At 43.2% G+C, this 26250-nt stretch overlaps 1 protein-coding gene across 1 annotated transcript in view; it reads left to right on the top strand.

Moving 5' to 3' along the window:
- Positions 1–26250, top strand: part of adamts16 (ADAM metallopeptidase with thrombospondin type 1 motif, 16) — a gene marked incomplete at both ends in the record, with an annotated part of 179072 nt that overhangs the window by 16702 nt on the left and 136120 nt on the right. The gene's annotated exons all lie outside the window — the stretch shown is intronic.

Genomic DNA, 26250 nt, shown 5'->3' with positions numbered 1-26250 from the left:
CTCCTCTGTGTGCGTGCGTGCGTGCGTGCGTGCCTGCGCACGTGCATGCGTGCGCGGGTTTTAAACCAGAACCCAGTAAAAGAATGAGCCAAGAGGTCCAGAGGTTACAGAGACTCTAAATGTGATTCTCATGAGTGGGGCAGTGGGGCTGACTGGGTTGTACTGGGATGGGTCAGTGGATCAATGAGAATTTGACTTTTTCTTGTGTGAATCATAAACTAGGCCATGCAGACGTGTGTGTGTGTGTGTGTGTGTGTGTGTGTGTGTGTGTGTGTGTGTGTGTGTGTGTGTGTGTGTGTGTGTGTGTGTGTGTGTGTGTGTGTGTGTGTGTGTGTGAGATTGATCTCTGTCTTGTCAATGCTTAATCCCAAAGTTCACTACCCCCTGTGACAGCTGCTAGGAGCTGTTGGTGTTTGTTATGCCTCTGCCGGCGATGGCCAGGCCGGAGGCATTATGGATCCGGGTTGTCCGTACGTACGTCCGTCCGATGTTCGTTAACGCGATATCTGAGGAACGCCTTGACGTATTATTATTATTTATTTTTTTTACAGAATATGAACAGACGAACAAGCTCAGACACAGGGAAGGAGAAAGAAACAAAACAAACAAACAACAACAAAAACATACATAATATTAACAGTTATTGTGATGTGGTACTACCATCCATATAAAGTGCTTATGTGCTTGCAAGAGACGCTGCGCACGGGGTCCCACGCAAGGTGTCCAACAGGAACTAGTCGGGCAGGTCATCCATCGCCCCGCACCTCTTCGAGGTAGGTTAGAAACGGATTCCAAATGTCTAGAAACTAGAAACAGAAATCATGTCCGTCAACCACAGTTGGAAAGAATAAGTTTTTTGGCAACAGTTGTTCCCAGTGTCAGAGACTGCTGTACAGCTGCCTTGACGGAATTTCATCAAATTTGCCTCAAACATCGACTTAGACTCAAGGATGATCTGATTCGATTTTGGTGGTCAAAGATCAAAGGTCAAGGTCACTGTGACCTCTCGAACGCCATTTTCAAGCTTGTTAACCCGGTATCTCAGGAATGCCTTGACGGAGTTTCATCAAATTTGCCTCAAACATCGACTTGGACTCAAGCATGAACTGATTAGATTTTGATGGTTAACGGTCAAAGTTCAAGGTCACTGTGACCTCACACACCCAATTTCCAAGCTCTGTAACGCAACATCTCAGGAGCGCCTTGACGCAATTTCTTCCAATTTGCCTCAAATGGCGATTTGGACTCAAGGATGAACTAATGGCGGAGGCATAAATCTGCAGTGCGGTCGTTCTAGTTTGTTTGGTTAGCTTCCTTTTTGGCAGACGACAGGTAAATATTGACCAGACGAAGCAAGATCAATATCGGTATTGATCTGTCAGAGCACCTGGCGTCCAACTAGAACATGATAGCAGACAGATGGGACCATTCCCACCCGTGCTCAGTAAGGAATTTATGCATTTGAAACTTAAATTCTGACCATTATCGTCATTGGCTGGATTTATTGTTTGCTTTGACCATTGCTTTGACGGATTGTAAAACAAATAAAAAGTATTAATTCTTCTCCTCTCCTCTGAGGAATTTGACATTGTCAGTGTGCAGTTTGGTAGAGTGAGTCACTAGGCTCTTTCACACACAGATTGCGCAAAATTGCATTTCGATAAGCCCGCAAAGCCTGGCAGCCTCGCCACAGAAATTGCTTTCACACACAGGCCAGCAGCACGGCCACATTCCCGTCCCACGGTGTCCTTTCAGGCGACAGCCACTGCTCCCGGATTGAAAGGCGAGCCGCTGGAGGCATTTCCACTCAGCTCCTCGCTCAAATTAATATTTTCATAGGTTAGTGTAGCCTAGCCTACTGTATGATGAACAAATTAATTCAACAACCAAACATCGCTGAGGTGCAGCTGCGGTTAAGGATAAGCTGATAAAGCTGCGCTCGTTAAGGATCAGATAAAACACGAAAGTGTTGTCCACATGCATGGTAACAAGGCTTTCAATATTCATCTGATCGACTTTATGCATCACAGACACACCATCATGTAGCCTATTAGGTAGGCTACAAGGCTAATTCTTATCTTTTGGTTCCAGTTTTTTGTAAAGCAAATTATTCCCATCAAGTAGCCTAATTAGGGGCCGTTCTGAAAGACGACGCCCGCATATCAAACAGCTGCAGTCTGCATAACGTTCGTCGGGGGAATAGTAGCCTATAGACTACTATAACGTTAGTAGTTTTTGTAAGGGAATGCACAGAGCTGATTTCGAGAGGGAATATCCTCAGACCAACTTGCCACAGACAGCTATAGCCCTCTGAAGCTTATTATTATATCCGTTAATTTTACCTACTAATGTCATCATCGTTTGAGTATAAAGCCTAACCGCACGGAGCATTCCTCCTGGCGTCCCTGCAGTCATGATTGTATAGGCTACTTTTTTTACTTTCACTCGTGCACTTTCTTGCTACATGAGGTGATTTCCCCTGTAATTTTTTTATAAATGAGCTGACCATTCGCACCTTTTCCGGCTTGCTGCAACAACGCTTTTAAGTGGAGGCAGGTTGCCTGCTAAACCGTCGCGGGACAAAAGGCGTAAAACAATTATCCACCAACGCGCGCGTTCACGACTTTCACATCGGAGGCGCGAATCCTATTTTCCATGCATTTTTCGGCTTTCAAGGCCGGTGTGAAAGAGCCTACTCACTCTCTCCTCACTCCAGCGTTCTCTCAGCCGGGCTGATGTTGGAAAGACAGGGGAATGAGGGAGAGGGGGGAGAGGAAGACTTTAAGGGTCATTGTTCCCTCCATGGCATTTTGAAGGGCTGAAAACCCCCCTTGTAAGGAGGAGTGTTGTAAATCCCATGTATAAATTTTCTTTTCAACTCTGGCAGCCCGTATGGTGGTTAGCTCCACTTTGATGCCAGTGGAGAGTTCAACCATCAAAATGTCATACTTAGAAGTGAGGAGAGGGTGTAATAAAAGAGGTGGGCCAAGCCCACTGACTGCACTGTTCAGCTGCCAAACGGCTTGAGACTGTGCAGACATGGTGACACACACGTGGGGGGCCGTCATAAAACAGTTCCTTCTGTGTGTAATCCGCTTTAATCTGTCTTTTATGGGGGTGAGGGGGGCTGAGTTGAGTGACATGCAAGCCTTGGTTAACACTAACACTGAAGCAGAGTACTGCAGAGATGACATGTTTGTGTAGGCCAACCCAGAAGTCAAGTCATGCACTTCCTGGTTCCCTCGTCGGGAAGTCAATGGGATTTTTGCTTGGGGATTTGCAAGGCGGCTTGCAAGGCGGACACTCTAACCACTGGACTAAAGGTCCTTACACACCGAGCATGTTTTTTTCGTGCGATTAATTCGCACGTCAATAATATTTTCCGAACCTATATCAGTCAATGCAACTGTGCGCATACCAGCGTTATTGCGGTGTTTATTTTTTCTAACCACGGTCGATTTTTCAGAAATTCGCTTCCGACGTGTACACATCTGTGGCTGTGATTGACAGGTGGGTCAAAACTCGCATCGCAATTTCGTGCAGTATATTCGCATCGCTCTTGATGTGTAAGGACCTTAAGAGAGCTAGCTCCCTTGGCTTTGCTGATTAACGTGTCTTTATACTGGGGGGGAGTGAGTTTAACCAACCTACTCGCTATCACTCGGGACTCATGAGGACTCACATTCTTTCGGTTACACTGAACATAAAGTTTGCAGTTTCATACACTTTTGTTAACCACAGACCTTATTTCAGGCATTTATCCCAAATCCCCATGCAAAAATCCCATTTACTTTGGGACGAGGGAACCAGGAAGTGCTAACATTCAGGTCTTAGGGAGGTCTTAGGACTCATTCCTGCACTACTCTAATTAGGGGTGGGCGATATGGCCCTAAAATAAAAACACAATATTTCAGGGTATTTCTGCAATAATGGTATTCTTGATTTTTTTTTTTATATTATTAATTTCAAATATGCAATTGCAACAAAATGAGGGTTATAGGTTACAGTTTGCCTTCAAATATTCAAATTTCAAATATTACCGTGGCTTGTTTTACATGCTCATTCGTAACCAAAACCACTTACACATGACTGAAGTCCCTCCCCATTTTTGAATTAACTCCTCCCCCATGGAGCCACTTTCAGCCATGTTTGTTGTTGTTGTGCGTACATCACACCATTATGCAGCGTAACAGTGTGACATCATCAACAAGTTGCAGAGCCAGATTAACACCCCCAGGGGCCCCTGGGCACTGAAGCTCCCAGGGGCCCCCCTACCCATCGTCCGGATGTTTGGATGTTTTTTCGCCATATTTAGAGGAATATCTCATTTTAAATTAACATTAGTATAATACTGTTATGTCATTATTCAGTTTCTGAGATTCAGTTTCTCACTCACTCATAGGCGATTCTAGGCTTTGCAAACAGGTAGCACCAGCAGGATAAAAATATTAGTCTGACTGGGGGGACAAAGACATTTTGTACATTTTAAAGTAAAATGCATGAATCTGATGCACTCTGAGAGCAAAAGGAAGAGGCTAATCTGCACATTAATATCCTCTTCACTGTGCTGTGGCTTTACAATGATGAAAAAATAATTGACATTACATTTCCAATACAAAACAGCAGAGGGTGCCGCAGCACCACAAGCACCCCCACTTCCCGCGCCCCTGGTCACCACTTGCCCACAGGCATCCAATGAGACTAAATCATCAGACTTAACTCATTGAGTGCCAGCCACTTTTGGAGAACGGACGCTCCCAGTGCCAGAGTTTCAGAGCGTTTTCAGTGATTTCTCGAGGCCCACAGAATATTGTGTGATATTACTATGTAAACACCGAACACGCACAAAGAACGAGGAGACTCTATTGTATCATCAGCAAAAAAAAGTTTATTGATACCATTTTCCGTTCTTTAGTTATCAGCCGGAGAAGATAGGTTGTTTTCACCAAAAACAGACGTTTCAAATTAGAAGCTGAGATATTCAGCCTTTTGTGAAATGAAGCATTTCAAGCACATTCACTGACTCTGAAGCTAATATTTTCTGATGTAGTGACGTGGTGTAGTTGTGTGGTGCCCTTCGTGCCCCACCCCCCTCTCCCCCCCCTCAGCTGCAAACTCCTCCCCACACTAACATACAGCAACACGCACCCAGTCTATTTTCGGAGCGCTCCGTTTTTGTGCGCCGGCTCCCAGCGCGACACCGAAAAGCCAAACCGGACTGCTGAGAATGGTTTGGCCCTTCGGCGTCGGGTGCTGCTTTTCTGGCGGCTAATCGTGTGGAGAAACTATGCAGCAGAGACAGAGGGGCTGAGTTGTGGGAGCGGATTGACTGCTGTTCGCAGCTAACGTTAGCTCCAGCCAGAGCAATCTATACGGCTCTGGCTCCAGCATCGGTTTCCGTTTCATCACGGGGCTTCTTCTGGTGTTTTTCCTCACCTTTCTCTAATCTGGAGAGCACTGTCGCCACCTAATGGGTCCGTAAAATAGGTTATACACCTTCAATAGCTCCAATATTTGTACAGGAGATGCATGAGGCTTTGATCCACGTCCCACCGTCAAAAAACGCATTTGACGCCGATCGACGTCATTGGCACTCTACGTTACTATTCGCTTTGACGCCGATCGACGTCATTGGCACTCAATGAGTTAATCTTCTTGGAAACACATATTATTTTGTCCTGATTGGTCTTAGATTTGTGTCATAGTTCTGTGGAGCCCAACATGAGCCCGACCAAAAAAAAATAAAAATAAAATGTAAGGCCCCTTCACCCCGAGGGCCCCGGGGCACCTGCCCCGGTTGCCCTATGGTTAATCCGGCCTTGACAAGTTGGATTTTTGCCATTATCACAATATGAATCTTTGACAATATGAATATGAATCGGAATGATATATCCGTAACAATACGATATGGCACACCCCTTCCTCATTGCTGTCCAGATACAACCATTTAGATTTCAATGCACAGTTACTGACCAATTGAAAATGGTTTGGGAAACTTCCCACACCATTTTCAATTGTTAATAAGGTCATATTGGTCCATTTGCAAACACCGAACACGCACAAAGAACGAGGAGACTCTATTATATCATCAGCAAAAAAAAGTTTATTGATACCATTTTCCGTTCTTTAGTTATCAGCCGGAGAAGATAGGTTGTTTTCACCAAAAACAGACGTTTCAAATTAGAAGCTGAGATATTCAGCCTTTTGTGAAATGAAGCATTTCAAGCACATTCACTGACTCTGAAGCTAATATTTTCTGATGTAGTGACGTGGTGTAGTTGTGTGGTGCCCTGCGTGCCCCACCCCCCTCTCCCCCCCCTCAGCTGCAAACTCCTCCCCACACTAACGCACAGCAACACGCACCCAGTCTATTTTCGGAGCGCTCCGTTTTTGTGCGCCGGCTCCCAGCGCGACACCGAAAAGCCAAACCGGACTGCTGAGAATGGTTTGGCCCTTCGGCGTCGGGTGCTGCTTTTCTGGCGGCTAATCGTGTGGAGAAACTATGCAGCAGAGACAGAGGGGCTGAGTTGTGGGAGCGGATTGACTGCTGTTCGCAGCTAACGTTAGCTCCAGCCAGAGCAATCTATACGGCTCTGGCTCCAGCATCGGTTTCCGTTTCATCACGGGGCTTCTTCTGGTGTTTTTCCTCACCTTTCTCTAATCTGGAGAGCACTGTCGCCACCTAATGGGTCCGTAAAATAGGTTATACACCTTCAATAGCTCCAATATTTGTACAGGAGATGCATGAGGCTTTGATCCACGTCCCACTGTCAAAAAACGCATTTGACGCCGATCGACGTCATTGGCACTCTACGTTACTATTCGCTTTGACGCCGATCGACGTCATTGGCACTCAATGAGTTAATCTTCTTGGAAACACATTTTATTTTGTCCTGATTGGTCTTAGATTTGTGTCATAGTTCTGTGGAGCCCAACATGAGCCCGACCAAAAAAAAAAAAAAAATGTTTTTTTTTTTTTTTTGAGGGCCCCTTCACCCCGAGGGCCCCGGGGCACCTGCCCCGGTTGCCCTATGGTTAATCCGGCCTTGACAAGTTGGAATTTTGCCATTATCACAATATGAATCTTTGACAATATGAATACGAATCGGAATGATATATCCGTAACGATACGATATGGCACACCCCTTCCTCATTGCTGTCCAGATACAACCATTTAGATTTCAATGCACAGTTACTGACCAATTGAAAATGGTTTCGGAAACTTCCCACACCATTTTCAATTGTTAATAAGGTCATATTGGTCCATTTGCAAACAACAGAATAAAGATACTTTAGAGTGCTTCGGGTTCTAATCTGTGTCATATAGGCCATGAATCCATGAATCTAGTTCTAATTGAGTGGTTAATGCAGAGCCTTTCAGTGCTGGTCTTAACTGCCACCACACAAATTAAGCTGTTTAGCCTGCTTACAACCCTGACATGTTACACTACTGCAGACAGAGGTTCCAAACTTAAAGGGACAGCTCACCCTAAAATCCAAAATACATATTTTCCCTCTCACCTGCAGTGCTATTTATCCATCTATATTGTTTTGTGTTATTTGCCTGAGTTTTGGAGATATCGGCCGCAGAGTTTCTGGCTTCTCCCCAATACAGTGGAACTGGATGGCACTCGGCTTGTGGTGCTCAAAGTGCCAAAGAAATACATTTGCTAACCTCAACAGCAATGTCTCTTTCCAGAAATCATGACCTGGTTACTCAAGATAATCCACAGACCTTGTTATGAGCAGTTTCATGTAGGAACTATTTTCTTTTGACCGAACCACACCCACTAGTTGCTAGCTAGTTCCTACAAAATAGCAGGCAACGTCGTGTTGCGGATGTGTGAATCAAATCAAATCGTTGACAGATGAGTCGTTGAATCGTTTATGTTTAAACTTCTGTTGACATTCAGATTTTAAAGCACTTTCTAAGTAAAAAAAAAGGGACTTGATATTTATCTGACTGCTTGTATTAATTGATGAAAAAGTAGCCATGTGCAGTAATAATATAGAAAATTGAGGATTTGATACTTGGAGCTGCAATACTTTGAGCTGTATCGATGAATCGGGATGGAATCGATGGATGGAATCGAATCATTGACAGAAGGAAGGCTGAGTCTTGCGTTAAGGCTATGTGGTCTCCTGAAGGCTAACACAGCACAGCAGAAACATGTGGAGACAAATGCTACCCTTGATTCAAGCACTTTCAATGACCCATGTCTATTTTCACAAACTTTTGGCCGTATTATTTTTCAAATTCACAAACTTTCAACGACCAGTGGGATCCCTGCTACATTGCCATGCTTACAAACAAATCGACTACTACAGCACTAATACATATTCTGTTGCATACAAGGAGTTCTACATGTTTTTACAATGAAATGCTTATCATGGGGGTGCCCGGTGCAGTGGTAAGCACTGTCGCCTCACAGCTCGAAGGTCCTGGGTTCGATTCCCACCTGGGACGCTGTGAACGCTGAAGGAATGCGTGCCCGTCCGCATGTCCTCGAGTGCCCACCGCCCGGGTGGGGTCGTCAAAAGGGCCTTTCTGTGTGGAGTTTGCATGTTCTCCCCGTGCCTCCCGGGGGTTTCCTTCTTATAGGAACCCCCTTCACCAAAACATGCAATATCCTGATTGCTAATGTGGTTCCTCCTCTGGTCGTTAAGGGCGCCTGTTCAGAGGGAGGGGAACTGGTTGGAATAGCGTGAACCTCCCACGTGCTATGTCCTACCGGTGAAGCTTCCTCTGTCAGGTGAAAAGAAGCAACTGGCTAACTGCCCATGTCTCGGAGGAAGCATGGAGCCAGTTTCGGCTCTCCCCAGATCGGCAGAGGGTGGCGTAGCAACCAGGACAAATTAATTAAATTAGCACTAATGGGGAACCAAGCAACAAAATGCGGGAGGTAAAAATTAGCCCAATTGTGTTGCATTACATTTTAATCAAAGCTCAAAGCAAAGTGTATGAATTATTTGCATTAGTTTCTAACTTTATAGCAACAAGTCTTGCCTCTGGAAGGAGCACCTCTCTGTGGGCTGCAGCAGCAACATGTCGTCTTCCAGTCTCACAGCACCAAACAACTCTGCTTGCATATTTCTGTTGTAGTCATCTTCTATAAAATGCAATGAGCTTATCCGAAGTCCGTCGAGCACGTTTGGCTGTGTTCTCATAGTGGGAGTTGTTTATCATCCGCAGCCATTTTTTGCGCCGTTCCATGTTTACTGGTAACCTGTGATAGCTTTCATGTCGGCTAGGATGTACCTGCTTTACCTCCCGCAAATAGTTGCCGCATCAAGGCATCATACACACAGGCATGTTTGACGTTTTGTCTTTTTCTCTTGGTGTAATCTAACTACACTGAGACTCTTCTCAACTAACGGCGGCTGTATCAACCGCTAAATCTGAAAATGATGACTTTGGAGAATGCGAGCCAATACAGATCTGTAAAGCTGTGACCGCCGTTGGCAGAACAGTTTACGGCTTTCATCGCGTAGCGCGGCGGGAGAATCTCGGCGTGCGCTCTCAGCGGTCTATCAAAAAAGAGAACAGAATTGGCATTGCCCAAACAATTCCTCGTTGGACTCATTGCACAGTATTAGAAAGCGTCTGTCGGCCCCCTGCGGTGTCTGGAATGTCATGTTGGTTCAAAGCCACCATGTGGGAAATGTTAGTCCAAGTCCCACTGCTGCCTTTTAGCCGCTGGCTTGTTTACAGGTGTTCCCGCGTCAGATAATGATCATTTCCCAGCCTACAGTAAAGCTGTGTTTCACAGACAAAACATAAGCACAAAGAGTGACACAGAAATATATTTGGAGACATATTTACAGCCCGGAAACACTTTTTGGGGGGCCTACTACTTAAAGAGAAGATTACAATCTTTGAGGCCCTCTGTAAAACAAACAATGGCTGCTTCAGTCTAGCCGAGTCCCTTCTCGCTCGTCCTGCTACGTCAGCAAAAAAGCCCCAGCACTGTCATTTCCAGTGTTCAAATCCCAGTGTTCAAATCCCCCAGAGAGAAAAAGCTACAGCTGTGCTTTTGCTCCACCATCCAGCACAATGTTGAACTCAACTCAAAGAGACAGCATTGATTATGGGTGATTGACTCCGATATAATGCTCACAATTTGCTTTGGAGAATGAGAGAGAGAGAGAGAGAGAGAGGGGGGGGGGTATTATAGAGAGCCAAAGTCACACCCACTTCCCGTTTAGGCACATGCACCAAGATATTTCATCTGCCATTTATTTTCCCATAGACATTTCATAAAATGCTTGTAAAAATTGTTTTACTTGATCAAACCAAGCGATTCAGCAATATTCAGAATCAGGAGAGACCGTAGAACATTTCACTCAGACCAAAACAACATCAAACAAAAAACATCAAAAAAATATATGTTTTTAATCCGCTGTTTTTTTTATGCCTCTGCCGGCGATAGCCAGGCCGGAGGCATTATGGATTCCGGTTGTCCGTACGTACGTACCAGTGGCGGCTCCTGAGCTTGGGAGGAAACTAAAAAATGGGGTGCTTTTTTTTCTTTCTTTTGCAGTTTGAAGACAGATTTAGAGGAATATCTCATTTTAATTTAGCATTAGGATTAGACTGTTGTGATATCATTGTTCAGTTTTAACCATCAATAATTTTCATTATCATCATTATTTCATTTCTCAGAGTAAATACTGTATATTTATTTCGAGATTTTTGTCAATTATTTGTGCTGTTATGGTTATTATTAGTTTAGTTGCTCACTTCTACACTAGCTCAGATTGTGTTACTTATGGATGGAATTATAGTGAAAATACATTATCCCCCCTTTTTGCTGGGGACCCCACTTTGAAAACCACTGGCTTAGGCTACAGCTTGGGGTGGCTGTAGCTCAGGAGGTAGAGCGGGTCGTCCACTAATCGCCTTGGATAAAAGAGGTCGGTGGTTCGATTCCCACCTCCTCCAGTCTGCATGTCAAAGTGTCCTTATGCAAGATACTGAACCCCAAATTGCTCCTGATGGTGTGCCAGCAGCCTGCGTGGTAACCTGCCGCCATCGGTGTATGAATGGGTGAATGTACCTACTGACTGTAAAGCGCTTTGGATAAAAGCGCTATATAAATGCAGGCTATTTACAACTGTTGCAAGAACCTGGTGAATTTTTGCACATTTTCAATGCAGATTGAAGAAAAATAAGATCGATGAAACAGCTGACACACAATTTAGAGTTGGTCAGATTGTGTGTAGTCCACAAACCCTTATATCCATATACTGTATGCTCTTTTCTTCTTTTTTCTTCTTGTTTCAGGATTTATCTCTATGCATTAGGCTGTGCTTACTATTTATATAAATCTATTTATTCACATAGATTCATGATATATTATGGTATACAGCCTACCTGTGACATCAATGTTTTGATTAATCTACTGTCTAAATGTAGCCTATTACTGCATGACTGATCCTATGATGTCATTGTATTCACACTCAGGTGTGCTTTCACAGGACAGGTGTTGTCCATTCAATCAGCCCACCTGTCTTTATAATGGCTGTCTTGCACTGTGTTTGTATGAGACTTGACAAAGTCTACGGCCGAAACTGTTGTCAAATAGCGTTATATTACACTTTCAGTTTTACACTTACAGTTTCCTTACATTCCAATTCATCAACTTTGGAGCGTTATTTACCCCCCCTTCCCGACATGCTAGGTTGACACGCTTGCTCCCAATCAATTCCTTATTTCTTCTACTTTCATATGGTATAAAGATCACCATTCTAGCTTTAAAAATGAGCTCGCTGTCAGCCATCGATTTACGGGCCAAATTCAGTAAAAAAATGTGGGAGTTTAACTAGGTCGCGGTTTTTATTAGGAAAAATTACAGGCTATGCAGCATGAAACATTAATACGAAAAAATAACGCTGCTTGGGGGACCATTTGCACACCGAATTTACTAGAAGACCCGGATAACTTGAACTTAATTGACTTACTTGCGCATCCTTGCCGTCTGTAATCGCGTGCAGCCGATGACGTTGCATATATCCCAGTGTTTGCGGAGATTTGTGTCCGCCGCGGTACGCGCGGCCACCCGCTTTAAACTCTCGTGTTGGCTCGTGTAATGCAACAACTGTCTGGCTTGTGAGCTAACCTACTGCTTGATAAAAAATAATAAAAAGAGGAAGGGGAACATATACCGTAAATTCCGGACCATAAGGCGCACCGGTATATAAGCCGCAGCAGGAAAATTGACTGTTTTTTACATATAGAAGCCGCACCGGACTATAAGCCGCGGGTGTTTTGATGTTTAATTACCATATGTAAGGGTTCGTGCACAGAGGGGATTGTCGGGAAAGAGATGGCTGTTTGGGGAAGCTCCCATTTATTAACATTTCAACAAAACAAAACAAAACAAAAGTCAGGTCACTAATCCCCAGACAAAATCACACAACAATAGGCTATATCACACAGGATAAGGTGCAGTCACGGCTGTAAACAAAATAACTGTAAAACAATAATAAAACAATCAGTCAACAGTAGTGAGCCTACCAGAAAAGTCATTAATCCTTGTCTTCATCTTTTAGGTGAAGGTGCAGCAAACGGCTGTAACCAGAGAAGTCAAGTCACTAATCCTCGTCTTCCTCTTCTTCCTGCGTACTGAAACCACCAAAGTCCTCATCTTCAGTGTCGGAAACGAACAGGTTCAGGGTGGCTTCGTCAACCACTCTCCTCTCTCCTTAATTGTCACTCTCAAAACCAACGAACTCCTCTTCGTCACTGTCGGTGTCGGCATCGAACAGCCTCTGAAGCCTCTGACGGCCCTCAGCGCCAGCTGTGGCGGCGTCATCCTCTTCATCCCGCAGCAGTCCAGCCTTTCGGAACCCGTTGGTGATTGTGGATGTTTTCACACTCCTATAATATTCCGTGATCTTCCTTTGTGTGAATTCGCCGAAGTTTGTGATTTTCTCCTGGTAGTCGGGAGGGAGTTGCTGGCACACTGCAGTAGTCCTCGCCCTGACGGACAGTCCCTTTCGTCTCATGAATCGGAAGCACCAAGATGAGCCACCTCTGAAATGTTCAATTTTCATTTCGGTGGCAACTGTTTTGGCCTTCAGTCGGATCTGCACCGTGGAAACGCCTCGGCCGTCTGCTCTCTGGGTCAACACCCAATCTTCAAGGGAATCTTCAAGTTCGGGCCATCTGCTTTTATGACCTCTGAAGGACTTTTTGGTCTTCTTGCACTGAGACAGTTCCTCCTGCTGCACCTTCCAACGCCTCACCATTGACTCGTTGATGCCCAGGTTACGCGCTGCTGCTCTATTTCCCTCTTTTAATGCGAGATTGACTGCTTTCAACTTGAAAGCTGCGTCGTGTGAATTTCTGCGTACCTTCCCCATGGTAAGTGAGAGAGAGTTGCTTCTACTGCTCGTCTTGTTGTGATTCCGGGCTGCTGATGAACTTTGAACCGGTAGGAGTAACCGGTTGATTTCCGCCAATGATGTCAAGTCAAGTCAAATTTTATTTATATAGCACCTTTCATACACAAAGGCAATTCAAGGTGCTTTACAAAAAAATAATCGAAAAAACAAGCAGCAAAGCAATGCACATAAAATGTGCTGATGAAGCTGTGTAACCTGTAAAATCCATCGATTTTGGAGGTCACCGAGTGGCCGTTTGCTTACCGTAATTACCATATGTAAGGGTTCACGCACAGAGGGGATTGTCGGGAAAGAGATGGCTGTTTGAGGAAGCTGAAGAAAGAGGTAGGGCGTGCACATCCGCTTGTAAGGCTCAGGTGCAGGACGAAAAGCAGATAACATAGAAAATAAATAGAGTCCGCACACTGAATTAAAGTAAGCTCCCAGGTCAGTTTATTTTAACGTTTCGACTACAAAGTCTTCATCAGAAATTTTCCTCCATTTTCTGATGAAGACTTTGTAGTCGAAACGTTAAAATAAACTGACCTGGGAGCTTACTTTAATTCAGTGTGCGGACTCTATTTATTTTCTATGTTTGAGGAAGCTCCCATTTACCGTATTACCGTAACATTTCAACAAAACAACATAACACAACACCACCTTTGTTTATTTTTACAGTGCACACAGTGTCCGCGGTGTGGTGAAAAGAGGGCAAGAGAGGAAATTAAAACAGAAGTGGATTTATAGTTAGAAAGAGTGCTAAAAAAGAGAGATTTTATTTGTATTTTTTTTTTTTTTTTTTTTTTAAATCCATAGATAAGCTGCACCGTTATATAAGCCGCAGGGCCAAAAAACGGGGAAAAAGCCGCGGCTTATAGTCCGGAATTTACGGTAATATGCTGCTACTGTGTAAATCTATCTATTACTGTCATGTCATCACAGCAAAGTTGAATCTTGATGTCAGCATTCACTTCCTAGACAATGGAGTTGGACTCGAGGATGAACTGATTATATTTTGGTGGCCAAAGGTCAAGGTCACTGTGACCTCACGAACGCCATTTTCAAGCTCGGTAACGCCATATCTCAGTAACACCTAGGGGTGTGCGTTATGACCAAAATCTCATATCCCGATATAGGTCATTTCATATCCCGATAACGATAATTATACATCACGATATAGCATATTTTTTGTAAATTCAATTGATAGTTTATATAAAATTACCACATGGCCATTTATTTATGTCGCAGTTAAACCAGCAAAAAAAAAAATCAGTCAAATCCCACAAACATGCATTCAGAATACAGATAAGCATGGCTATTCTTAACAACCCAAACCAATGTATAATGAGTTGCAGGGCAGTAGAATGAAACACAAACAACCACACCACCAGCTCAATTTTCAAAGATTACATTAGAGCAAAACGGGTAGAATAAGTTATTTATAGTTCAGTCCAGTTCTCTCAGTTTGTTTATAAAGGAACAAAAATGCCTTACTTTGGGATTTCCATGTTACCAGTTCAGTTCACTCAACAAAAATGTGGAATCTCCCACACTGACAGTGGAGATTGGAGTTTGGAGCTTTTTGGGGCCAGGGGGTGGGGGCGCGGGGTTGTGAAATGGGAAAGGGGGGGGATTTCCCTTTTATTTTGGGTCAGTTCCTTTGGATGGCAGGGTCCAACTCACTAGTAGTAATAAGAATGAGAAGTTTCGTGTGTGTGTGTGTGTGTGTGTGTGTGTGTGTGTGTGTGTGTGTGTGTGTGCGCGTGTGCGTGTGCGTGTGTGCGTGTGCGTGTGTGCGTGCCTGCATGCCTGCGTGTGTGAATGAGCAGAATTGTGTTCGGCCACAGCTATGGCAGTTTAGGTGTGATCGGGCTGAAACTTTCAGGAAGTGTAAAGAGCGCCCTAACGGAGAGACCTAATGGAGGCAGATTTTTAAATTATGTATTTTAGGCCGATTAATTACCGAATGCACAACATGGCCATTCATTCAGTCAAGAATGGATAACTAATGGATATGATGTCTTCAGTGATGTTGTCATCAGTGATGTCATCCTCGCGCTCCTGTAGGTTCTCTCTCTACAACATCCGCAAAATCCGTCCCTTTCTCACAAGAGAAGCGACTCAACTCCTGGTCCAGTCTCTTGTCTCCTCCCGCCTGGACTACTGCAACGTGCTTCTGGCCGGCCTACCTGCCACCGACATCCGACCGCTTCAGCTCATTCAGAACGCTGCAGCCCGTCTGATATTCAACCAACCCAAATTCTCTCACGTCACTCCCCTCTTCCAGGAGCTCCACTGGCTTCCCATCTCGGCCCGCATCAAATTCAAGACACTGGTACTGGCCTACAGGGCAGTACACCAGACAGCTCCCCGGTACCTGCAATCCATGGTCAGGTTCCAAACCTCTCACCGCTCCCTTCGCTCCTCCACCAGTGCAGGTCGCCTCGCCCCTCCTTCGCTACGGGGGCTCAAAAGTCGCTCATCCCGATCTCGACTCTTCTCGTCCCTGGCACCTCAATGGTGGAACGAGCTTCCACCTTCGGTCAGGACTGCTGAATCACTGCCGATCTTTCGGAAAAGACTAAAGACACACCTTTTCAGGCTCCATCTGGGCCCTTCTTGATCTAACCTCGTCTCTCTCTTTCCTTATATTAAAAAAAAAAAAAAAAAAAAAAACTAACCAACCTTGTACCACTAACCTAAACTTGTACCACTGTTCCTTCAGAAGCTGTAGTTGTCATAGACTGTGCTCCATAGTTGATTGTTCTATTGCAGACAAAAAATGTGTTATTGTAAGTCGCTTTGGATAAAAGCGTCTGCCAAATGACGTAATGTAATGTAATGTAATCCTTCCTAGCTGAGCAGACTGCGTGGGTCTAATGGGGCATTTCTTTAAAACTGGGAAATTAGAATGTGACGGTTCAAAGGTCATGAGCTCGAACGGCGACGTCACCAGTGCTCGTATTTTCTCTCCCAAACTTGTAGGAGCCTCAGCAGCCTTGACCTCAAAATCCAAGATGGCTGCTCCGTGCATTAACAGTAGTTAAAATCGTAGTAAATACTGTTTATTAGCATTTCTGTCTTGTTTGCGTCTCATTAAATCAGCTGTACACACAGCACTACCTAACTTCTATCTGTGTGGACATGTTGCTGCAGTGTTTGTATGCGCAAAATGCTGCGAAATGCCTTGTTATTAACTGTTATTGCTAACGATGGCTAGCCTGGATAGCGACCGGATCTCGTTTAAACGGATGTGTCGCAATTCAACAGTGAACTTGTCAGCTCGCAGTTTTCTCTTCTGCAAATGGAATGCTAACAAAACGGATGTGATGTCATTCAACCGCCACATCCCAGTTTGTTTGCCATGAAGGAACGGGCCATACCTCCCCAGGAGAGGGGGGGGTATGGGAGGGGCCTTCCTAGGAAGCCCTCAGCAAATTAATTGGAAATGAAAAGAAGGATTCAACTAAATATATTTGTTCATACTACAATATAATAAAACATAAAGAATAGCTTACAATATATTTCTAATTGCCTGGCAGTCAAAACCTCATCACATTCATTGTCACTGTTGACCTGCGGTTGGCACCACAATGTTGCTGTTGCTGTGCTCTGGAGATTTGCCCCTGGTGTGGCTAATAGTCTGGAACAATGTTTATAATGGAAAACACAAATATTGATGAAGGATTGTATGTATGTTTTTTTTGATCTTGCAATAGGGGTCAACAAACAGCATGACCTTCTGATCAGTCCGCAATCAGCTGTGATGCTTCTGTGTGTCCCCTTTCAGCACAACATGCAGTTGTACTTTCTGGTGGCACATTGGTCTGTTTAGCTTTTTGGCTTTTGCTGAGTTCTGCCTCTTATCACAGTTGTCTTGTAATACCTAAAATACACTACAAGAGTTTCCCTCCGATTTTACATAGGATTTCCAGTTTGGCTCAGTCTGTCTTTGTTGACTGTATTCTGTAGTTGTTGTGGGCAGTTGTTGTGCCAATTAGCAGCAAAATCTGTTAGTGTATTATGGGTACAGATTTCTAATCGTCAAGTGTAAACTGCCTCCCGACTCCAGTCAGAGCCGGTCGGAGCCACAACAATTATATCAAACATGTTTGAATTTCTATATAGATATTTGGATGTACTCCAAAAGATACTGGAGCACACAGATCAAGTGTATAATGAAGTTTTTATTAAACTAACGTTTCGACACTACTGTGTCTTCATCAGAGTTATACAACAGTGCTTTACATTTGTCTTTTTATAACCTCCTCCCATAATCAGAACTGATCCAGCTCAAGCTGGAGGGAGGGGGAGGAGGTGATAAGTGGAAGATTGCATTATTGGCATGTAGACATTATTAACATGACAGAGATAGAATTCATGTACATATAATAAATCACATCAATGCAATCCACAATGGATAAGCTTAGTCAAAAATAAATATATATATATATATATAGTTTTAGAAATACAACATACAATACAACAATGCATCCACATAGAACATCCCTCAATAGAAAATTTTAGGGGGGGGGGGGGGGGGGTACGATGAACCAATCAAAGCCGGTCATGTCTCCACCTAGTGGGCAAGGAGAGGGAGGGAAATGGCAACCATCAGTTTCCTCAAAAAGTCCCTGCCCTGGTGTGAGTTACCCATACATCTCAAGCTATGTAACCATGAAAAATTCATCAACAATTATACATAACAATAATAGAAATTTTAAATAGTAGAAAACTTTTAGTTTTCAGTCTATAATTCAGTCTATAAACTCTACAGTCTTTAACACATTCACTGCCAGCTGTTTTTTTTTTTACTGTAGGTAGCTTCTGCCAGAGGGGTTTTTTGAGGATTCTGGCTCATCTTTCAAGACCTGAGGATTCTTTTCTGCTAAGATTTTGTGAACACAAAATATCTAAAAAGAACTAATAGAATGTGTGCTTTCTCTGTCTAAAAGAGTTAGTTTGTAGAGTTAGTAGTTATGTAGGCATTAGCACTTGAATACAGCATGGTTTCAGCGTCTGAAAATTTATTCTGAGATAAATGGCTTTTTGTGAAATTCGATAGAACAGTCACTTTAACCATTCATTTTTGGCATCAGTAAGACGTCAGACATCTAAACAATAGTTTTGAACAGTAATTTCCTCCATAACAGCAGGAAACACCCCTCTCCTTCAAACTCCTCCCTCCGTGTGTGTTCTTCTTGGCTGCAGCGGGCGTGTCACAAGCTCGTTTCTGTTGCTGCTGTAACCTCGCGTCACCAGGCTCACTGCTTTGCTGCTGCTGTGCCTGTCTGCTGGCGGCCGCTGCTCGCTCGTTTCTTGGAGTTTCGGTTGAGAGCTTTGATGAAGCTTTTGCGATTCTGGTCTTATTTATGGTGCGTGTTTCAAAGTGTGTTCCACCCGTAATCTATTATGCAAATTTGCAATCCCTCACCGCCAGCAATCAGCGCGACAGCGAAAGCGTTTTCGCCAATCCATTCTACAGTATGAGAATGGTTTCATCGCGCGTTCCCCTGCAGTTTTGGCTCTGCTTTTTCTAGTCTGGGAGAGCACTGTCGCCACTTAGTGGGTCGGTGGAATGGGTTGTACACTTTCGGTGGCTCCAATATTTATATAAGAGATGTAAAAGGGTTAGATGCACATCCCACGGTCAAAAAAAAAAATTCATTTTATTAACACGTCATTGGCAGTCAACCGTTGGATTTTTTTTGACGTATTAACACGTCATTGGCAGTGAACGTGTTAAGCTTTTTTTTTAAACATAAAACAACATGCATCTGTTATGTTAAGACAATAGCTCACTAGTGTCGTTCCTAAATAGGAAAAGTCATCAGATTACACACTGCGCTCTACGAGGTGCAAATAGCAGTCATAAAATGCTGAAACACTACTTGGGAGGGCGTAAACAGCTGGACTCACTGGAGTTAGACGCATCCAGACATGCAGACAGGAAAGATAATATGAGCGGTGGAGGGGAAAAAACTAAACGGGAGCTAAACGGAACTGGGGGGGGGGGGGGGGGGCATTCAGCGCATTAAAAGATGCACCTGACGCCCTGCACTATAATGGGATATATTTCAATCATGAGAGGCCAGTTGGTAGGATTTAACAAACTTTATTTAGCAATCGGCATGCATAGGCTAGGAGCATGACTCCATTGGCCAGTGGCGCTGCTCTTGAGGCAAGAGGAGGGCATCTGCATAGGCTAGGAGATCCCCCCCCCCCCCCGTCATATCTGACGTCATTGCAGACATCATACTTGGACTTTGACTGACCACGTCATACTACTGTAGAACTTGACTGATGTCAGGGGGTGATCGGGTTATGCATGAGTGGCCTTCTGCTTGAAATTTGGACTGGACACCTCACATCTCTCTGTTTCTCTCTTTCTCTCTCTAAGTCTCTCTCTCTCTTTCGCTCTTCCGGAAACTTTACCTTCATGCATATTTCATATTTATGACCAAACTTTCTGGTCCAAGCATGCTTTTCAACTGGCTCCAAGGTTAGGGGAAGTATGTCTCAAGAGGTCAGCGAGTGTACTACAGTAACTAAGAATAGGCCTACTTATTAAGCACCCGTAGTTTTATGCATGGTAACCAGAAAACAACAACACAGCAACCCTGGAATCCCCCATCCTTTAATATGTTAATGCAGACTGTTCTTTCTCAAATAAAGTATTATTGCATGAGGGTATTGCATTGACATCCAATCGTTTTAGCAGACTCTGTTGTGTCCTCTGACAACCAATAACAAACAAAATTAGAATTTTCCAAACAATTCTTTGAACTGCAGCAGCAAGTTGTGTTCAAACAATGCATAAAATGCAGCTGTAGCAACTTTAGAAATAAGTCCTGGACTTATTTCTAAAGTCGTTGTAAGCTATAAAGTTATCCCTGACACTGCAGCATTTTGTCTTATGTATTGCATACTGTCTAATAAAATCAAACATCAAACATCAAGCCCAATGCTGACATGGAGTATTGGAAAACAGAGAATGATTCTGTGAGGCCACACGTCAGCACAGGACACCAATTCTTAATCAAGTAGAGATTCAACTTCAAGACATTTCTTAGTCATCTGTTGGCTAGCTGTCCAGAATACATTACACCAGCTGGAGGTCCATCATTCTCTTTTTTTTTCCAATATTTTATTTTGCAATTTTCAATTTTCAAAACACCAACACATAAAAACAACAACTCAGATACAGGAAAAGAAAAGAAAGGGAAAAAGAGGGGGGGAAATGAAGAGAGAAAAAACAACAACAACATACATACATTATACCAGCTGTATAAAGTGCTTATGCGCTTGTAGAAAAATATATAATAATAAATAAATAAATAAATATACACACACACACACACACATATATATATATATATATATATATATATATATATATATATATATATATATATATATATATATATATGTCAGCGTTAACGTGTTAATCGCGATGGGATTAAGGGCCGACCATAACGCGTTCTTTTTTTTTTTTATCGCATGCCGCTATTTTGTCCCTTCGATGCACCCGTACTTGGAAAATACAGATTCACAGCACGATATGGGGTGATACAGGGTTGGACATGGTTGTTTGTCCGTTGCACTCTTAGGGGAGAGCAGAGCAAGGAACTAACCATTCTACACTGAAACGGATATTGGTGTGATGGGTATATAAACCACTCTCATAACATGTGTGAATCACTTAGGGTGTCGAGTCATAGTCTATTCTTTATGTGTCTTTATTGAATGTTCCAAAACTGCATGTTACTGCCAAAGTTGCCCCCTACCAGCCCACCCTAGTGTAGCAGGCTAAAATCGGGCCTGGTCTACATTGCACTTCTATTGAATTGAAAATAAATCTAAAATTCAACATCACAAAGTACATTTATTTGCATTCATTTGATTCCCAATCACGACACACTGATAAGAATTATTAATATCGAATTAAAATTGCTTTGAAATGCAAAATAATGGCATTTTAAACATGCAATACAAAGATGCGATTAATCGCGATTGACTATAGTTAATCGCATGATTAATCGCGATTAAGAAAATGTATCGTTTGACAGCCCTAATATATATATATATATATATATATATATATATATATATATATATATATACATACATACACACATACACATTTATATGGGGTCCTCCACAAGGGGGTCCATAGGAAACCAGCCGGGCGAATCACCCATCGCCCCTAACCTCGTCAAGGTAGGCCAGAAACGGGTCCCAAATTGTTAGAAATTTCCGAAGTGAGTTGGTCCTCAGGAACCTGAGTCTCTCCATCCGTATAACAGAGATCATGTCTGCCAACCACAACTGAAAAGAGGGTGGAGAGGGGGACTTCCATTCCTGCAGAATTAGTTTCTTTGCAACGATTGTCCCCTGTGTCAGAGATTGTTGCACAGCTGTAGGGATGTCTAGAGAGGACTCCGAGCAGCAGAAGATGGCGAGTTCTGCCTCCGGCTGAAGGGTTATTTTGTAGGCCTTAGAGTATCAGTCAAATACATTGGCCCAGAATCCGGTCAGTGAAGGGCAGAACCAAAAGGCATGAGGCAGAGTGCCCTCCGACACCCGACGAGGTCCATCAATTTGACAAACACAATTTTCCAAACAGGCTTAATTCCAGTCTCTGAGCCATATGCACATGACTCAGGATCTATATTATATAATGTCCTTTGTATGACTTGAGAAACCGAGAGTGATGATAGCTGTGTTGAAACAGAGTAACGGACTTCTTGATTGGTCTTACATTGTAAAGATGATTATGGGCCAAGACCACACCTCATGTTGTTCAAAGCTTTATCACATCAATAGACTGTGTCTCACATGGCTCTTGGAAATCCCAGAGAAGAGGTGGGAAGAGCATGGCACCTTCTAGCATTACTATTACTACTAGAGAAGAGGTGGGAAGAGTGTGCCACCTTCTAGCATTACTACTACTACTAGAGAAGAGGTGGGAAGAGCGTGCCACCTTCTAGCATTACTACTACTACTAGAGAAGAGGTGGGAAGAGCGTGCCACCTTCTAGCATTACTACTACTACTAGAGAAGAGGTGGGAAGAGCGTGCCACCTTCTAGCATTACTACTACTACTAGAGAAGAGGTGGGAAGAGCGTGCCACCTTCTAGCATTACTACTACTACTAGAGAAGAGGTGGGAAGAGCGTGCCACCTTCTAGCATTACTACTACTACTAGAGAAGAGGTGGGAAGAGCGTGCCACCTTCTAGCATTACTACTACTACTAGAGAAGAGGTGGGAAGAGCGTGCCACCTTCTAGCATTACTACTACTACTGCAGCCCCGGGGCAAGGTGGGAAGAGCGTGCCACCTTCTAGCATCACTACTACTACTAGCAGCCCCGGGGCAAGCATCCTTTACAAGAGGAAAACACACGACCCCAAGTGATTTGTAGGGGGAGGACATTTAGCATTTAGCTTTGCTTCAAATGAAAGCTGAGTAAAATTAGATCAGACAGACAGATACAGATGTGGTGTGGCTTTAGGGTTGATTGAAGCTGCATTCAGTGATGTTTTTGTGTTAAAATAAGTGTTAAATGACTCTATATTCTGACAGCAATCACTGTCAGTGACTTGAAACCCCCCACCCCCCGCTGTCCTCTATCTCTCTCCTGATCCTGCAGGCAGGGTGGATGTATCTCCACAACCGTAACTCGTAGAGACTCAAGGATGTCGTGTTGGATTCGGGGTGGAAAAATACGTATAGTCCTTTAGAAGGCATCGCGATCTGACCTTCCGTTTCCAAGAAAATGTCAACTTGATGATTGGATAGTTTGAGGTCGCCGCCAATTTTATATCCAATCAGAGAAAAGTTGACATTTTCTGAGAAACGGAGGGGTCCAATCGCCTTTAAAGGACTATGTATTTTTTCATACACATGCAGTGATACGTCCGCCCTGCCTGCAGGACTACAGGAGAGATAGAGGACAGAGAGGGGTTGGGGGTTTCAAGTCACTGACCAAACACTCTATTTCAGTGATTGCTGTCAGAATATAGAGCCATTTATCACTTATTTGAACACAAAAACATCGCTGAATGCAGCTTTAAGAAATGTATTTTAGAGGCCAAAAGTAAAGAGACAAAAGTGTCACCTATGAATGTTCACTAGATTACAGAGTTATGAAAAGCTTCGGGATGTCTGTTCTAAAAGTCTGTTGTAAAACTCGTTATATAAGGAGTTTTCTAAATGTCTATGGAGAAAATTAATGGGAAACTTACTTCCAGGGCGGGAAAAGTCATGTGACTATTGAGCTCTATAATGAGTATTTTTACTTCTGTTGCTTTAAGTGCATTTCGATGCTATACTTTTGTACTTTTACTTGTATTTATACTTTAACTTAAGTAAAAGATCTTGAGTAATTCCTCCACCACTACACCCACGACACACACACACACACACACACACACACACACACACACACACACACACACACACACACACACACACACACACACACACACACACACACACCTCCTTTCACCCCCAGACTGCCCTTTATGTTTGACACAGCTCAAAGTCTTTCTTGCTGGCTAAGTGTTATTAAGATTTAGCTGAGATAACGTCTGACCCTGAACAGCAAAACAGATGTTGAACATGGAGAAACAGTCAATAATTGAGCCAGGTTGAGGTTAAGTTTGCAGTGACCTAAGAGTCGAATCTTGACTAATTGTTGACAGAGACAGATTAGTAAATTCGCCTAAAATGAATAGCTGGAGTGACTTTTGAAGCATTTTCTGAAAATCGTGCTAATTATTAAAAAACAAAAAAACAAAAACGCATTTATGCTTTAAAAGTCATAACAGTGCTCCTTCCTCTTTTGTGAAAATGATCTTGCTGAACACAAACTTTGCTGTTTCATAAAGTTGTGTTAACCACAGACCAAAATTCCCATACAAAAATCCCATAGCCTTTTCCCCTATGGTCCCCAACCACCGGGCCGCAACGCATTTGGTACCGGCCGCGAGCCGGTCCAGTTTTTTTTTTTTTTTTTTTTTTAATAAACATAGGCCATAATATTATAGGCTGTGTATGGTAGTTGAAACATAGTTTCAAGTTTATGTTTATTTATGTTTGTAGTTTCCTTGCGAAATAGGATTGTGGGGCAACTTCTTTTGGTGGAACAAAATGTATAAATCTGTGAAAAAGAAAACGGACATAAAACAGTAAAACATTTAATGTGTGTAGGTTGCTAACTCACAGATTGTTGTTGTTTCACATAGCGACGGGTAGGCTAGTTTCGGAAACATGCAGATAGCAGAAGGGTCTGAAACAGACAGCAGAAATAGCCAAGCTTATACCCGGAGCCTACTTCTGTTGAGTCAGATTACTGCTAGCAAACTCATTAGGCCATATCTTACGGCCAAATGCAAGTGCAAATCTTTGCTAGTTTCTAGCACTCAAAATCTCCTTTTTTTCCTTTTAACTCATTGAGTGCCAAGGATGAGTATGTTCGTCAATTGCGTTTTTTGACGGTGGGACGTGGATCAATGCCTAATACATCTCCTGTAAAATTTTGGGGCATGTTGAATGTGTATAACCTATTTTACCGACCCATTAGGTGGCGACAGTGCTCTCCAGATTAGAGAAAGTTGAGTAAAAACATCAGAAAAAGCCGTGATGAAACCATTGAATGGTTTGGCTTTTCGCTGTCGCGCTGGGAGCCGGCGCACAACGGTGGGGGGCTCCGAAAATAGACTCTGGGTGCAGCACACTTTGAAACGCGCAGCAGAAAGCCCAGAAAACCCAGAATCGGACGCAGCTTCATCCCAGCTCACAACCGAAACCCCAGAAACGAGCGAGCCCGATCCAGACTCCCCCGACGAGCGGCGGCCATCCGAACGTGGATCCGCAAGCAGCAGAGACTCGCCTGACACGCAGCAGAGCGAGCAAAGCCACCAGAGACACACCCACAGAGGAGGAGTTTGGAGTTGAGGGGGGTGGGGGTGCTGTTATATTGAAGGAAATTACTGTTCAGATGTTTCAGGTCAGAAAATATTAGTTTCAGAGTCAGTGATTTGCTTGAAATGCTTAATTTCACAAAAGGCTCAATATCTCAGCTTTCTAGATGGAAACGCCTGTTTTTGCTGTTTTTGACCTATCTTCTCCGGCTGATAACTAAAGAACGGAAAATGATATCAATAAACTTTTTTTTGCTGCTGATACAATAGAGTCTCATCGTTCTTTGTGCGTGTTCGGTGTTTACATAGTAATATCACACAATATTCTGTGGGCCTCGAGAAATCACTGAAAACGCTCTGAAACTCTGGCACTGGGAGCGTCCGTTCTCCAAAAGTGGCTGGCACTCAATGAGTTAATTACCACTCTGTCAGTACATCAAAGACTTTTAATTACCACTCTGTCACTACATCAAAGGACCTTTTAATTACCACTCTGTCACTACATCAAAGGACCTTTTAATTACCACTCTGTCACTACATCAAAGACTTTTAATTACCACTCTGTCACTACATCAAAGGACCTTTTAATTACCACTCTGTCACTACATCAAAGACTTTCAATTACCACTCTGTCAGTACATCAAAGACTTTTAATTACCACTCTGTCAGTACATCAAAGACTTTCAATTACCACTCTGTCAGTACATCAAAGGACGTGTTTCAGTGACCCAGTGGTAATTAAAAGGGGGGGACATTATTTTATTATTATTTTATTTTTTTCAAGTTGACGTTTATTTATGTTTGTAGTTGAAACAAAAACATAAATACTGTAGGCTACATGAATGGAAATGTTTGATCATTAATATCTACTTTTAGAAATTATATAGGCTGAAATCAAATCACTGTGCATAATTGTGAAAGTGTCTTTATTGACAGA

The sequence above is a fragment of the Poromitra crassiceps genome (assembly GCF_964638095.1).
Source record: "Poromitra crassiceps genome assembly, chromosome: 1".
NCBI classification, from domain to species: Eukaryota; Metazoa; Chordata; class Actinopteri; order Beryciformes; family Melamphaidae; genus Poromitra; species Poromitra crassiceps.
Note: the sequence above shows the minus strand (reverse complement) of the source record. Positions and strands in the feature narration are given on the sequence as shown.